At 46.3% G+C, this 15,539-nt stretch overlaps 1 protein-coding gene across 1 annotated transcript in view; it reads left to right on the top strand.

Annotated features, from left to right (window-relative positions):
• NR2F6 (nuclear receptor subfamily 2 group F member 6) overlaps positions 1 to 15,539 on the top strand; it is a 76,207-nt gene that overhangs the window by 30,550 nt on the left and 30,118 nt on the right. The window lies entirely within an intron of this gene.

Here is a 15,539-nt window from a genome sequence, read left to right as displayed (position 1 = left end):
GGATTAAACCCAGATCTGTGACAGGGTGAATGTTTGATTGGTTCCACATTCTGTCCATCATTTGTGTGTTTGTTTGCTTTTGTCAAGCCTCAAGTTCGGCACCGAAAATAAAGACCAAAGTGCATTTGGCACTGACCCAAACACTCATCTGCATCTGTTTTGCTGCAGAGCTGAAAATCTGACTCTTCCTCCTCCGAACCGAAAAGGCTTTCAGCACTTTCGGAGCCAAAATTTTTGGCTTGACTCAAGCAGTCGGTAGCCAATCTTTCGGAGATTACAACAGTTGGGGGTAAATATGTTCCAGATACAGCGGAGTCGTCTGAGATATGGCCCATATTTAAGGTTATGGACGCTAAGTAACGTAAGATCCATATTCATAAGGATATAGGAAAGATCCTAGCCGCTTCTCCTCCAACAATAAAGCAAAAAATGACTTTTCAGCAAACTTTAGACGCTGGGCCTCCACCAGCCAAAATCTCCAAACACAAGGGGAAGCCAAAACCACCACACCAGCCTTCACCACCACATTCTCCTTCCCTTCCTGTTATTCCACTGTCCACTTCTACTCAGCGAGACCGTCCTTTGCTGAAGATACCACTGCCTATAATCAGGTTATAGCCAGGGCATCTGGGTACTGCAATGTACAACTGCACACCAACCCTAGTCAGAACGACGTTTTATTTAACACACTAACATCTACTCATAAAGAGTATCATTGTCTCCCTATGCTTCCAGGCATGCATAAACATGCGGAGGACATCTTTTATAGAGCCTGTGAAATCAAGGGTAATTACACCTAGGGTGGATAAGAAATATAAATCCCCACCCTCAGATTCTGTGTTAGGGCACAGCTACCACATGACTCAATAGTGGTCAGCGCAGCAAGAAAGCGGGCCAATAGTCAATCTACAGGTGAGTCCCCTCCTCCAGACAAGGAGAGCCACAAATTTGGTGCAGTAGGCAAGAGTGGCCACTCAAGTGGCTAATCATTTGAGAATTGCGACCTCACAAGCTCTCCTAGTGAGGTATGACAGGGCTCATTGGGATCAAATGGAGGACTTGCTGCAGTATCTCCCATCAGAAAAGGGCACAACAGATAGTTTGAGTGTAGCAATCTGTCTCTAATAATCAAATTAGATCTGCAATTGATGTGGCTGATATAGCAGCACAGGGGTTGTGGGGGGATCAACATCAGCATTATTATTAGGAGACATGCGTGGTTAAGAGCTTCAGATGTAAAGCCATAAATCCAACAGGCGGTGGTATATATGCCTTTTGACAAACACAATGTATTTGTTCTGGGGTTAGATACCACTATTGAGAAGCTCAAATGAGACCGCTAAAGCTGTGGGTGCGTTATATACTACACCCACTTGGGGCACTTTTCGTAGGCCACAGTTTAGAGGTGGTTTTAAGTCCTCCACCACAGAGCCATCCACATCCCATTCAAAACAAGGAGCACACTTTTACAACAATGGTGCATTTTAGAGGCTCATATAGAGGAAATAAATATTGGGGAAGAGATATATCAGCCGCTCCCAGAGGTTTCTCCACCGCAGCCAAGCAGTGACTTCATACACATCCCCACAGCATCCATCTCCTGTGGGAGGAAGACTGGTAATTTTTTTTACCCACAGTGGCACAACATTACTGCAGATCAATGGGTTCTATGAATTATCCAACATGGCTATTGCCTAGAACTCATCTCCATTCCACCAAACATTCCTCCTCGTTTGCACAGACTTATTCTGGAACATCTTGGCTTATGAAAACAGGAGGTGCAATTGCTACCCCTCCAAGGCGCCATAGTCTGTACCTCTATCCCAACACGGAGATGGAGTATATTCACTATATTTCCTCATACCAAAGAAAGATGGTACACTCAGACCAATCTTAGACATCAGACCTCCTCAATCAATACATCCTTTCAGAGCATTTCCACATGGTCACTCTGCAAGATATTATTCCCCTACTACAATAGGATTACATGACCGCATTGCATCTCAAAGATGCTTATTTCCATATTTCCATACACCCAGCACACCGAAAATATCTCAGGTTTGTGATTGCAGGAAAGCATTACCAGTTCAGAGCCTTAACGTTTGGGGTAGCAACAGCACCAATGGTATTTACCAAATACCTAGCGGTAGTTACAGCGTTCCTCAGACAACACATTCATGTCTTCCCATATCTGGACGGCTGGCTCATAAAAGCCAGTACAGAGCAAATTTGTCAATAACATACTCGGTATGTAGTAGACATACTACCCAATCTAGGAATCGCAGTCCATTATCAGAAATCTCACCAGAGGCCAGGTCAGATGCAATCGTATCTAGGAGCAATTCTCAACACTCAGTCAGGGCTAGCATACCCAAACTTACTCAGAATTCAAGCATGTCACAATCTCATATCGCAACTACAGTTCAACCACACTTACACAGTAAAGTTGGTCATGAAACTATTGGGAATGATGGCCTCATGCGTAACAATAGTACCCAATGCAAGACTACACATGCGATCACTTACAGCAGTGTCTTTCTCAACAATGGTCTCAGTCACAGGGTCAACTTCAGGATCTAGTGTTGTTGGACCCCCAGACTCATCACTCTCTGCAATGGTGGAATCACACAAACCTATCAAAAGGGCGGCCCTTTCAGGACCCAGTGCCTCATACCATAACAGATGCATCAGTGAAAGGTTGGGGAGCTCAACTCAACAACCTCACTGTACAAGGGGAATGGGACAACACACGTAACACATTGGAATTACTAGCAGTATTCCTAGCACTCAAAGCTTTCCAAATGCAGATCACACACAAGACAGTGGTAATACATTGTAATTTTTTATTATCTGCAAAAACATGGGATCACACACTCATCTCAGTTGTCCTTTCTAGCACAGGCAATTTGGAAATGGGCAATTCACAATCGCATTCACCTACTTGCGGAATATATCTCAGGGATACACCACTAACTAACGGACCTCTTAAGCAGGACTCAACAACAAGTACCTGAATGGGAGATCAACCCCCAGGTGATTCAACAATATTTCCAACTGTGGGGAACAAATACCAAAACTTTGCATCTGGGTAGCCACACACTCAATCCAAGGGCAATGCTCTATGGATCAATTGGTCAGGGAAATTTGCTTACGCTTTTCCACCTCTTCTACTCATTCCATTCGTGATCAGGAAGATGAAACAAAACTCCCTCACTATGATACTCATAGCTCCCACGTGGGCACGTCAACATTGGTACACAACACTATTGGACCTGTCTGTAGTGCCACATCACAGACTACCAAAGAGACCAGATCTCTTAACTCAAACCAGAAGTCAAATCAGACATCCAAATCCCTGCATACTCAGCCTGGCGATTTGGCTCTTGAGGTAATAGGTTTGGATATTTACAACTTCCATCTGAATGTATGGAAATTCGAAAATGGGCAGGTAAACCCACAACTAGACAATGTTATGCAGCTAAATGGAAACGTTTTGTCTATTGTTGTCAGCCAAAAATCATTGACCCAATTAAAGCTTCAGTACAGGACATGGTATGCTACTTGTTTCACTTACAAAAAGCAAACCTAGCATACTCCCCTATAGGATACATTTAACAGCTTTAGCTGCTTCCCTTCAGAACAGACAACATACTTCCCTGTTTAGAATCCCTGTTATAAAGGCTTTTATGGAGGGTCCTAAATGGGTTATTCCACCTAGAGTTCTACCAGCTCTTGTCTGGAATCTTAATATTGTACTCGCAAGATTTATGGGTCCACCATTTAAGGCCTTGCGTTCTTGTCTACTTCAGTTTCTGTCATGGAAGGTTGTCTCTTTAGTAGCCATCACCTCTTTAAGAAGAGTTAGTGAAATTCAAGCATTCACTTTAGAAGAGCCTTTCTTTCAGATTCATAAGAACAAAGTAGTTGTTAGGACAAACCCCAAATTTCTGCCAAAGGTGGTTTCACCTTTTTATATTAACCAGTCAGTGGAATTGCCAGTCTTCTTTCCACAACCAGATTCAGTTGCTGAAAGAGCTCTTCAAACTATTGATGTTAAGAATGCTCATGTACTATATAGACGGAACAACTTTTTGTGTATTTTTCAAAACCTCACTAAGGTATTCATAACTCAAAAAACTGGGTTAGCAAGATGGATAGTTAAATGTATCCAAACTTACCCGGTAGACCTCTGTTCGTGTCATGTAGTACTGTAGATTCACATGCGCCCACCCTCCTCCCCGGAAGCATGTAGCCGTTGTAGTAATATATATTGTAAATATGTGTTCAATGGCATGTGTAGCTGCAGATACACATGTTGTGCATAGTCCGCCGTCTGGTGTTGGGTCGGAGTGTTACAGGTTGTTTTTCTTCGAAGAAGTATTTTCGAGTCCCGAGACCGAGGGACTCCTCCTCCTTCGTTCCATTGCGCATGGGCGTCGACTCCATGTTAGATTGTTTTTTTTTCCGCCATCTGGTTCGGACGTGTTCCTTTTCGCTCCGGGTTTCGGGACGGAAAGATAGTCTTAACTTCGGAAAACTACGTCGGTATTGTTTCTCTCGGGATCGGGTAAGAATAGAATCGACACCGAATCGTGAAGAGCTCCCGTAGCCCTTCGGGGTAATTTCGATCCCCCGTCGGGGCCTGGTCGGCCCGACCGCGTGTAACATCGACACTGATGGAACGGACCCCGTTCCGATTCTGTCCTAAATTCCACAATAAATATCCATATACAGACCAACATTTGGTCTGTAACTTGTGCCTGTCGCCCGAGCACAAGGAAGAAACGTGTGAGGCCTGTCGTGCGTTTCGGTCCCGAAAAACGCTCCGTGACCGGCGAGCCAAAAGATTGCAGATGGCGTCCACGCCGACAGGACACCGAGAGTTCGAGGGACAAGGAGAAGAAGAGGAAGCCTTCTCCATCCATGAATCGGACTCAGAGGAATTCGACGTCGAAGAAACCGTGAGTAAGATGTCGAAGCAAGCACCACACAAGAAAACAGACAAGGCCCAGGGGGGGCCACTGCCAACAGGCCATGGCTCAACCCATAAAGTAGGTGACCGTCCATCGGCACCGAAAAAGGCCGAAAAGTGTGCCGAGATCGTCCGACTCGGGTCGAGACACAGGCACGCAGCAATCTCGGGACCGAGAAAGTGCTGCCGAAAAAGATCGACGCCGAGACAGCGGAACCGAAGCTGCTCGTCGCAGAGACAGCGGCACCGAGGAAGATAGACGCCGAGAAAGCTCGACGCCGAAAAAGAAAAAATTCGCCTCGGAGCCGAAAACAAGCAGAGACACAGTTTCGGTGCCAAAACGACCAGCAACCGAACCAACTGCCAGATCATATACAGAGGAACAATCACTGTCCTCTCAAATGCGCAAACACAGATTTGAAGAAGAGTTACAAACCACTGATGTAGACCACACACAAAAGCGGATCTTCATACAAAGTGGGACAGGGAAAATCAGCACTCTTCCCCCAATCAGGAGAAAAAGGAGACTCGAGTTCCAAACTCGAGAACAAACACCACAAAAAATGGTGAAGAAGGTAACTCCGCCACCCTCTCCTCCACCTGTAACTCACATTCACCGGCTCATACCACCATGAGCCAAGATGACCAAGACGCTTGGGACCTTTACGACGCCCCAGAATCAGACAATAGTCCTGAGTCGTACCCTACCAAGCCCTCGCCACCTGAGGACAGCACAGCGTATGCACAGGTGGTAGCTAGGGCAGGAGAGTTCCATAACGTGCCGTTACACGCAGAACCTGTCGAGGATGACTTCCTTTTCAACACCCTCTCCTCCACCCATAGCACCTACCAAAGCCTGCCTATGCTTCCAGGAATGCTAAGGCACGCAAAGCAGATCTTCAAAGAACCGGTCAAGAGTAGAGAGATAACTCCAAGGGTGGAGAAAAAATATAAAGCACCGCCCACGGACCCTGCTTTTATCACCTCACAACTGCCACCAGATTCAGTCGTGGTCGGGGCAGCTCGCAAGAGAGCCAACTCGCACACATCTGGCGAGGCACCACCTCCGGATAAAGAGAGCCACAAGTTCGACGCAGCTGGGAAAAGGGTCGCAGTACAAGCTGCAAACCAGTGGCGCATCGCAAACTCTCAGGCGCTCCTAGCGCGATATGATAGAGCCCATTGGGACGAGATGCAGCATCTCATCGAGCATCTGCCCAAAGAATTTCAAAAACGGGCAAAACAAGTGGTTGAGGAGGGACAAAACATCTCCAATAACCAAATACGCTCCTCTATGGACGCAGCGGACACAGCTGCAAGAACAATAAATACTGCAGTAACCATAAGAAGGCACGCATGGTTACGCACATCTGGCTTTAAACCGGAAATACAGCAAGCGGTGCTCAATATGCTGTTCAATGAACAGCAATTGTTTGGACCCGAAGTGGACACGGCAATTGAGAAATTGAAAAAAGACACTGACACAGCCAAGGCCATGGGCGCACTCTATTCCCCGCAGGGCAGAGGCACTTTCGGCACCTTCCGCAAAACAACTTTCAGAGGGGGGTTTCGGGGTCAAGCCACACAAGCCAGCACCTCACAATCAACACCGTCTACCTACCAGGGACAGTACCAAAGGGGAGGCTTTCGGGGCCAGTACAGAGGAGGACAATTCCCTAGAAACCGGGGAAAATTTCAAAGTCCAAAAACCCCTACAACCAAACAGTGACTCACAAGTCACTCAACCCCTTCACACAACACCAGTGGGGGGAAGACTAAGTCAGTTTTACAAATCCTGGGAGGAGATAACAACAGACACTTGGGTCCTAGCAATTATCCGACATGGTTATTGCATAGAATTTCTCCAACTCCCTCCAAATGTCCCACCAAAAACACAGAATATGTCAAAACAACATTTAGACCTTCTAGAACTAGAAGTTCAAGCATTACTACAAAAGGACGCAATAGAATTGGTACCATGTACACAAGTAAACACAGGAGTTTACTCACTGTACTTTCTAATACCAAAAAAGGACAAAACACTGAGACCAATCATAGATCTCAGAACACTAAACACCTACATCAAATCAGAACACTTTCACATGGTCACGCTACAAGACGTGTTACCACTGCTAAAGCAACAAGACTAAATGACAACCTTGGATCTAAAGGACCCTTATTTCCACATACCGATACATCCCTCGCACAGGAAATACCTAAGGTTCGAAGTCAAGGGAATACATTACCAATTCAAAGTGTTGCTGTTCGGTATAACAACCGCACCAAGAGTATTCACAAAATGCCTAGCAGTAGTAGCTGCACACATCAGAAGGCAGCAAATACACGTATTCCCGTACCTAGACGATTGGCTAATCAAGACCAACTCCCTAACAAAGTGTTCACAACACACAGATTATGTCATACAAACCCTCTACAAACTCGGTTTCTCCATCAACTACACAAAATCTCACATTCTGCCGTGCAAAACACAGCAATACTTAGGAGCGACAATCAACACAACAAAGGGAATAGCCACTCCAAGTCCACAAAGGGTTCAAAATGTTCACAAGGTTATACAAGCCATGTATCCAACACAAAAGATACAGGCAAAGACGGTATTAAAACTCCTAGGCATGATGTCCTCATGCATAGCCATTGTCCCAAACGCAAGACTGCACATGAGGCCCTTACAACAGTGCCTAGCATCACAGTGGTCACATGCACAGGGTCACCTTCTAGATCTGGTGTTGATAGACCGCCAAACATACATCTCGCTTCTATGGTGGAACAGTATAAATTTAAACAAAGGGCGGCCTTTCCAAGACCCAGTGCCACAATACGTGATAACAGATGCTTCCATGACAGGGTGGGGAGCACACCTCAATCAACACAGCATCCAAGGACAATGGGACGTACATCAAACAAAACTGCATATAAATCACCTCGAATTGTTAGCAGTATTCCTAACGTTGAAAGCATTTCAACCCATCATAACCCACAAATACATTCTTGTCAAAACAGACAACATGACAACAATGTATTATCTAAACAAACGGGGGAACACACTCTCGACACAGCTGTGCCTCCTGGCACAAAAGATATGGCAATGGGCAATTCACAACCACATTCGCCTAATAGCACAATTTATTCCAGGGATCCAAAATCAACTAGCAGACAATCTCTCTAGAGATCACCAACAGGTCCACGAATGGGAGATTCACCCCCAAATTCTAAACACTTACTTCAAAATTTGGGGGACACCTCAAATAGACCTATTTGCAACAAAGGAGAATGCAAAATGCCAAAACTTCGCATCCAGGTACCCACACAGGCAGTCTCAAGGCAATGCTCTATGGATGAACTGGTCAGGGATATTTGCGTACGCTTTTCCCCCTCTCCCTCTCCTTCCATATCTAGTAAACAAATTGAGTCGAAACAAACTCAAACTCATACTAATAGCACCAACATGGGCAAGACAACCTTGGTACACTACACTACTAGACCTGTCAGTAGTACCCCATGTCAGGTTGCCCAACAGACCAGATCTGTTAACACAACACAAACAACAGATCAGGCATCCAAACCCAGCATCGCTGAATCTAGCAATCTGGCTCCTGAGATCCTAGAATTCGGACATTTAAACCTCACCCAAGAATGTATGGAAGTCATAAAACAAGCTAGAAGACCATCCACTAGAACTGCTATGCAAGCAAATGGAAAAGATTTGTTTGCTACTGCCATAATAATCAAGTTCAACCATTACATGCATCTCCAAAGGATGTAGTGGGATACTTACTACATTTACAGAAATCAAATCTAGCCTTCTCTTCCATAAAGATACACCTCGCAGCAATATCTGCATACCTGCAGATTACCCATTCAACTTCACTCTTTAGGATACCTGTCATTAAAGCGTTTATGGAAGGCCTAAAAAGAATTATACCACCAAGAACACCGCCTGTTCCTTCATGGAACCTCAACATCGTCTTAACAAGACTCATGGGCCCACCTTTTGAACCCATGCACTCATGCAATTCTTAACGTGGAAGGTTGCATTTCTCATTGCCATCACATCTCTAAGAAGAGTAAGTGAAATTCAGGCGTTTACTATACAAGAACCTTTTATTCAAATACACAAAAATAAAGTAGTCCTAAGAACCAATCCAAAATTTTTACCAAAAGTTATTTCGCCGTTCCACTTAAATCAAACGGTAGAACTACCAGTGTTCTTCCCACAGCCAGACTCAGTAGCTGAAAGGGCACTACATACATTAGACATCAGAAGAGCACTAATGTACTACATTGACAGAACAAAAGAAATAAGGAAAACAAAACAACTGTTTATTGCATTTCAAAAACCTCATACAGGAAACCCAATATCAAAACAGGGTATAGCCAGATGGATAGTTAAGTGCATCCAAACCTGCTACCTTAAAGCAAAGAGAGAACTGCCCATTACACCAAGGGCACATTCAACCAGAAAGAAAGGCGCTACCATGGCCTTCCTAGGAAACATTCCAATGAACGAGATATGTAAGGCAGCCACATGGTCTACGCCTCACACATTTACTAAGCACTACTGTGTAGACGTGCTATCCGCACAACAAGCCACAGTAGGTCAAGCCGTACTAAGAACTTTATTTCAGACTACTTCCACTCCTACAGGCTGAGCCACCGCTTTTGGGGAGATAACTGCTTACTAGTCTATGCATAGCATGTGTATCTGCAGCTACACATGCCATCGAACTGAAAATGTCACTTACCCAGTGTACATCTGTTCGTGGCATTAGTCGCTGCAGATTCACATGTGCCCACCCACCTCCCCGGAGCCTGTAGACGTTTGGAAGTTATCTTCAACATTTGTACATTTGTAAATATATTTCTCTTCCAGGGGATCCTCATCAATAGTCATAAACATTGAATATTCCCGCCCTTGTGCGGGGACCCCGGAGCATATATATATAAAATACATACATATTATCATGTGTAAAACAGCAATGCAGGCTATAATCATAAATAGGCTAAAATGCTTTATTTCTATGCAAGTTTTTTTTTTTTTTTTATATTATAAAATCACAATAGATCATAAATATCTACCTAAGCCCCAAAAACTGGACTTAGGGAAGTAAACAGCAGTAAATATCAGAGAAAAATAGAAAAAACCACATTGAAAAACAATGAAGCATTCTTAGCCAATAGGCTGCATGCAGGTTAACACAGGAGAACCATAAAAACTTTGGCACCGTGCCTTTAAGACCCTGAGCACCTCCAGTATCCCACCATGCCTCAGGGGTGAAGGGAAGGTGACAGTTGGTTCACAGTTAGGTTAGTTCTTTTTTCCGGCTTCTTCTGAGAGGATCCTGGAGCATTGAGCTCTCAGTTTTTCTGAGTTTTTCTTCAGAAAAATCCTTAAAAATAGTGTTTTTCCTATTTACTCGACAGATAACATCTTTTGTCTGAGTTTGGAAGTCTTTTTTGACAGAAAATGCCATCTCTTTTTGTAAAATGTCCTTCTTGTGGGAAGAAGAAAGCCCAGTCAGACCCACACTCTCTGTGTATTGTCTGCCTGCCACAGAGTCACTGTCCTGACACCTGCAAGTATTGTAAGAACATGTCAAGGAGGACTCTCAAAGACAGAGAGAAGATCAGGCTACATGGGCTTCAGGAGAGGAAAAAGTCAACATCCTCTTCACTTCCCAGACCTACAGCAGAAGGAATGGCCCGATCGACGTCGACAGGTAGGATTGTACCTGTTTGTTCTCCATCGACGTCATCGGCACCACCGTCTCACCGGCATAGATCGCCGTCGACGGCGACCAGACCGACGTCGACGGCAGGCCGCCGTTCGGCGTCGAGTCATCTCCGGCGCTCCCGTTCGCCGTTGAGAACGTCTCACCCCTTGGCGTCGAAGGACACGACACCAAAAACACCTCGACGGCATGAACATCCGCCGTCGACCACTCGCCACTCAACGTCGAGACACACGACGGCGAGTAGGTCCAGGTCCCGCGATAGGCGATCGGTGTCAAAACACTCGACGGCAAGACCTCCGACGTCAAGACCTTCGACGTCGAGAACAGATCAGCCATCGCAACCTTCGACGTCGAGGATACAATCGACGTCGACACAACCTTCAGCTGTGTCACAGGCAGTAGAGCCAGCGGACAAAGCTCCCTCACCGGTGGTCTCTATAAGGAGTGCATCATCCCATTCCAGAGCATCGGGGCATGTTTCTCCCATCACAGCATCCCCGGATTCACAATACTCTAGGATGTATTCTCCTACTGCCTCATTACCGAGAACGCCATCGCCTACAGCTAGAGCAGGACGGGCTCGTTCTGCTTCTCGTCAGCCGACCACAAGACCTGCACACTCTGCTACAGCCTCTCGGAGCAGATCGTCTGTTGGGCGCTACTCCCCCACACTCACAGATTCTCCACCTGCTAGGATTTCCCCGGTGGATGATATCACCACTTTTAATGAGGTTCTTCTAAGGGGAGCGCAGAAGCTAAATATTGAGGTACCGGAGCCGGCCACCTCATCCTCAGTTATCTTTGAGACCCTACAACACAGATCAGTCTCGAGAAAACTGCTGCCACTAGTACCGGGTTTGCTGCAACCGACTATGGACACTTTTCTGTCTCCAGCCACTCTCAAGTCTGCCCCGGCTAGGATTCAAAAGAAATACAAAGCTCCGGAACAAGATCCTTTATTCCTGCGGAAGGATCCGCCACCGGACTCTGTGATCTTAGCCGCAGCCAGAAAAACACACTCTGTGGCATCATCTTCCACAGTCCCCCCGGATAAGGAGAGCAGACACCTAGACTCTCTGGGGAGAAAGATGTGCGGTACGGCGGCATCTGCTATGAAGGTCTCCAGCGCCTCAGCACTTCTGGGCAGATATGACCGCTCTCTGTGGGACTCACTCCACAGATTTACAGAAAAGTTGCCCAGGGAAGATAGACAGGACTTCCAGGAAATCTTGCAGGAAGGGGGCCTAGTATCTAACCAGGTCATCAGCGCGGCGGCGGACGGGGCGGATTTGGCTGCGCATGGGTATGCGCACGGAATCTGCGCTAGGAGGTCTTCCTGGCTACGGCTCACGGGTCTGAAACAGGAAGCACAGCAGCGCATTTTGAACCTCCCATTCAGCGGGAGTTCGTTGTTCGGTACCCACGCGGATGAAGAGATGGCCCGAATGAAAACGGAAGTCGACACGATGAGGGCAGTGGGCCTGGAACGTAAAAAAGACTTCAGGCGGAGGTACAGGCCGTATGACAGACGACCATTCCAGCAGAGGGTTCAAACCCCTCACTGGTCTCAAAGGCCACAACAACGACAGGGACGTCCCCTGTTTCAGGCACGTAGACCCACAAGAGACAGAGGGTCAAGTAGACCTCAACAGTCTACAGCAAAGACACCATCAAAGCAATGAGGCATTGCTTCCCTCAGCACTGTGCACCACTCCGGTGGGGGGAAGTGTTACGCATCATCTTCGCGAGTGGCACTCAATCACAAAAGACAAATGGGTGCTCAATATTGTCGAACATGGCTATTCTCTCCTTTTCAAAAAACCTCCTCCACACTTGCCGCCAGCAAGGTGTTTTCCTTCTCATCTCAGCCTACTACGCAAGGAAGTTCTCGCACTCCTACAAAAGAAAGCTGTAGAAAAGGTTCCTCCGGCACAAAGAGGAAAAGGGGTGTACTCCCGTTACTTTCTGGTGGCGAAAAAAGGTCAACAGGGCCTCTTCAGACCAATTCTGGACTTACGGCTCCTGAACAAGTACATAAGAAAACAAAAGTTCAGGATGCTAGCCCTTCACCAGATTGTCCCGCAACTGCATCAGAGAGACTGGATGTGCTCCATCGACCTACAGGATGCATATTTTCACATCCCAATAGCAACCAAACATCGGAAATTTTTACGTTTCCAGATAGCGTCACAGCACTACCAATTCAGAGTCCTTCCATTCGGCCTGAAGTCTGCACCCCGAGTCTTTTCAAAATGTGTAGCAGTGGTAGCGGCACACCTTCGAAGACAAAAAATATTCGTCTACCCCTACCTGGACGACTGGCTAGTGAAGGCCTCATCTCCGGATCAGGCGAGAAAACATCGAGATATCGTTCTAAGAACTTTCGAGTCTCTTGGTCTTCAAATCAACCACGACAAGTCAACCTTGATTCCAACACAAAACCTCCACTACCTGGGAGCGATACTAAACACAGAGCTCCAAAGAGTGTATCCTTCGGAGGAACGACTTTTATCAATCCACAGGAAGTGTCAACATCTATTAACAGCCGATGCACCTACAGCTCGTCAGGTGACATCGCTTCTGGGCTCCATGGCTTCATGCATCTTCATTGTCCCGAATGCCAGGCTACGCATGAGGCCCCTTCAGGAGGCATTAGAGAACAATTGGAGCCAAAAGACTGGTCACTGGGAGGACAGAGTTCGACTACCAGCAGTGGCTTTTCAATCACTACAATGGTGGATGCACAGACCTCACCTGTCGATAGGTTCTCCGTTTCACCAGACAATTCCAGTCGACACTCTGGTAACGGATGCGTCTCTTCAGGGTTGGGGTGCTCATCTGGGTTCCTTCCAAGCTCAGGGTCTGTGGTCCGACAAGGAAAAGAACTATCACATAAATCTACTGGAACTCAGAGCAGTCCATCTGGCTCTCAAATCTTTCTCTCCATTGGTTCAGGGGAAATCTATCCTAATTCAGACAGACAATACAACCACAATGTATTACCTTAACAAACAGGGGGGAACAAGATCACTACCTCTGTCTTGAGAATCCCAAACGATATGGCATTGGCTCCTGGCCAGGGGAATGTCTATCACAGCGGTACACCTGCCAGGTCAGCAAAACGTAGAGGCAGATTTCCTGAGCAGACATCTGGAAGACGCGCACGACTGGGTGCTACACGACGAAGTCGTCGAGGACATCTTTGGTCAATGGGGTCGACCTCAGTTGGATCTCTTTGCAGACGAAACAAACAAGAAATGCCCAGACTTCGCATCCAGGTTCTGCCGTCCGGGATCTCAAGGGAATGCCCTGTTGATCAACTGGTCAGGGACATTTCTCTACGCCTTTCCACCGATTCCCCTCATACCGGCAGTAATCAACAAATTTTACAACTCCAGAACCAGAATGATTCTGATAGCGCCACAATGGCCCCGCCAATTCTGGTACACGGACCTACTCAACTTATCGGAAAGACCTCACAGGAGGTTGCCGTGCAGACCGGATCTCCTGAGCAGAATGGAAGGCAGAATCCTACATCCCAACCTTCCCTCTCTGAGCTTGACAGCATGGCTCCTGAATTCCTACAGTATGGGCACCTAGGGCTCTCACAGGAGTGCATGAGCATCTTGAAAGAGTCAAAACGACCTTCCACGCGGCGTTCTTACGCTTTTAAGTGGAAGAGATTTTACATCTGGTGCTCTCAACAAGGTATAAATCCCATACGAGCTCAGGAGGACGTCATACTATCCTATTTACTTCATCTGGCGAAGTCTGGTCTGCAGGTATCTTCTATTAAGGTTCATTTGTCTGCAATTACAGCGTATCGTAAGTCGCCTTCTCAGGAATCCTTCTTTACGATACCTGTAGTCAAGGATTTTTTAGAAGGCTTGAAAAAGGTTTTTCCTCCCATTCGGAGACCTTCTCCTCCATGGGAACTGAATGTAGTCCTGTCAAAACTTATGGGCCCTCCTTTTGAACCTATCCACAAGGCCTCTTTACAGCACCTTACGTGGAAGACGGCTTTTTTGGTGGCCATTACTTCAGCGAGGAGGGTCAGCGAAATTCAGGCTCTGTCTTGCAGAGAACCGTACACGTTTTTTCACGATAATAGAGTGGTTCTGCGAGCTCACCCATCTTTCCTTCCGAAGGTGGTGTCAGAATTCCATATCAATCAGACTATATCTTTACCGACTTTCTTTCCCAATCCGGAGACTCCGGCTGAGAAAGCATTGCATTCTTTAGACTTAAAAAGAGTGCTGAAATTCTATTTGGACAAAACAAAACCGATTAGACATTCTAACCATTTGTTTCTGAATTATGGTCATTTAAGAACAGGAGAGGCAGCGTCTAAACGAACGATATCAAGATGGATTGTGTCTTGTATTGTTAACACTTACCAACTGGCTAATAAGCAATTACTGGCTAGGCCAAAAGCGCATTCCACAAGGGGAAAAGCGGCTACTGCTGCCCTCCTTAACAATGTACCAATTTCCGAGATTTGTAAGGCTGCTACATGGAAGTCTGTGCATACCTTTACTAAGCATTACTGTTTAGACTCGGATGCAAGAGCGGATGCCCAGGTGGGGCAGGCCTCTCTTAGAAATCTATTTGCATGAATATGTATTCTTTCCTGCACTTCTTTCGGACAGTCCGCAGAGTTTAGGGATGGGCTTGCTAATCTATTCAATGTTTATGACTATTGATGAGGATCCCCTGGAAGAGAAGGATTAGTTACTTACCTGTAAATCCTAGTTCTCTTCCAGGGGTATCCTCATCAAAGTCATAAACAACCCTCCCTCCTCCCCGGACTTAAG

This window comes from Pleurodeles waltl, chromosome 12 (genome assembly GCF_031143425.1).
Source record: "Pleurodeles waltl isolate 20211129_DDA chromosome 12, aPleWal1.hap1.20221129, whole genome shotgun sequence".
Lineage (NCBI taxonomy): Eukaryota > Metazoa > Chordata > Amphibia > Caudata > Salamandridae > Pleurodeles > Pleurodeles waltl.
This window is presented reverse-complemented; position numbering and strand designations above follow the sequence as displayed.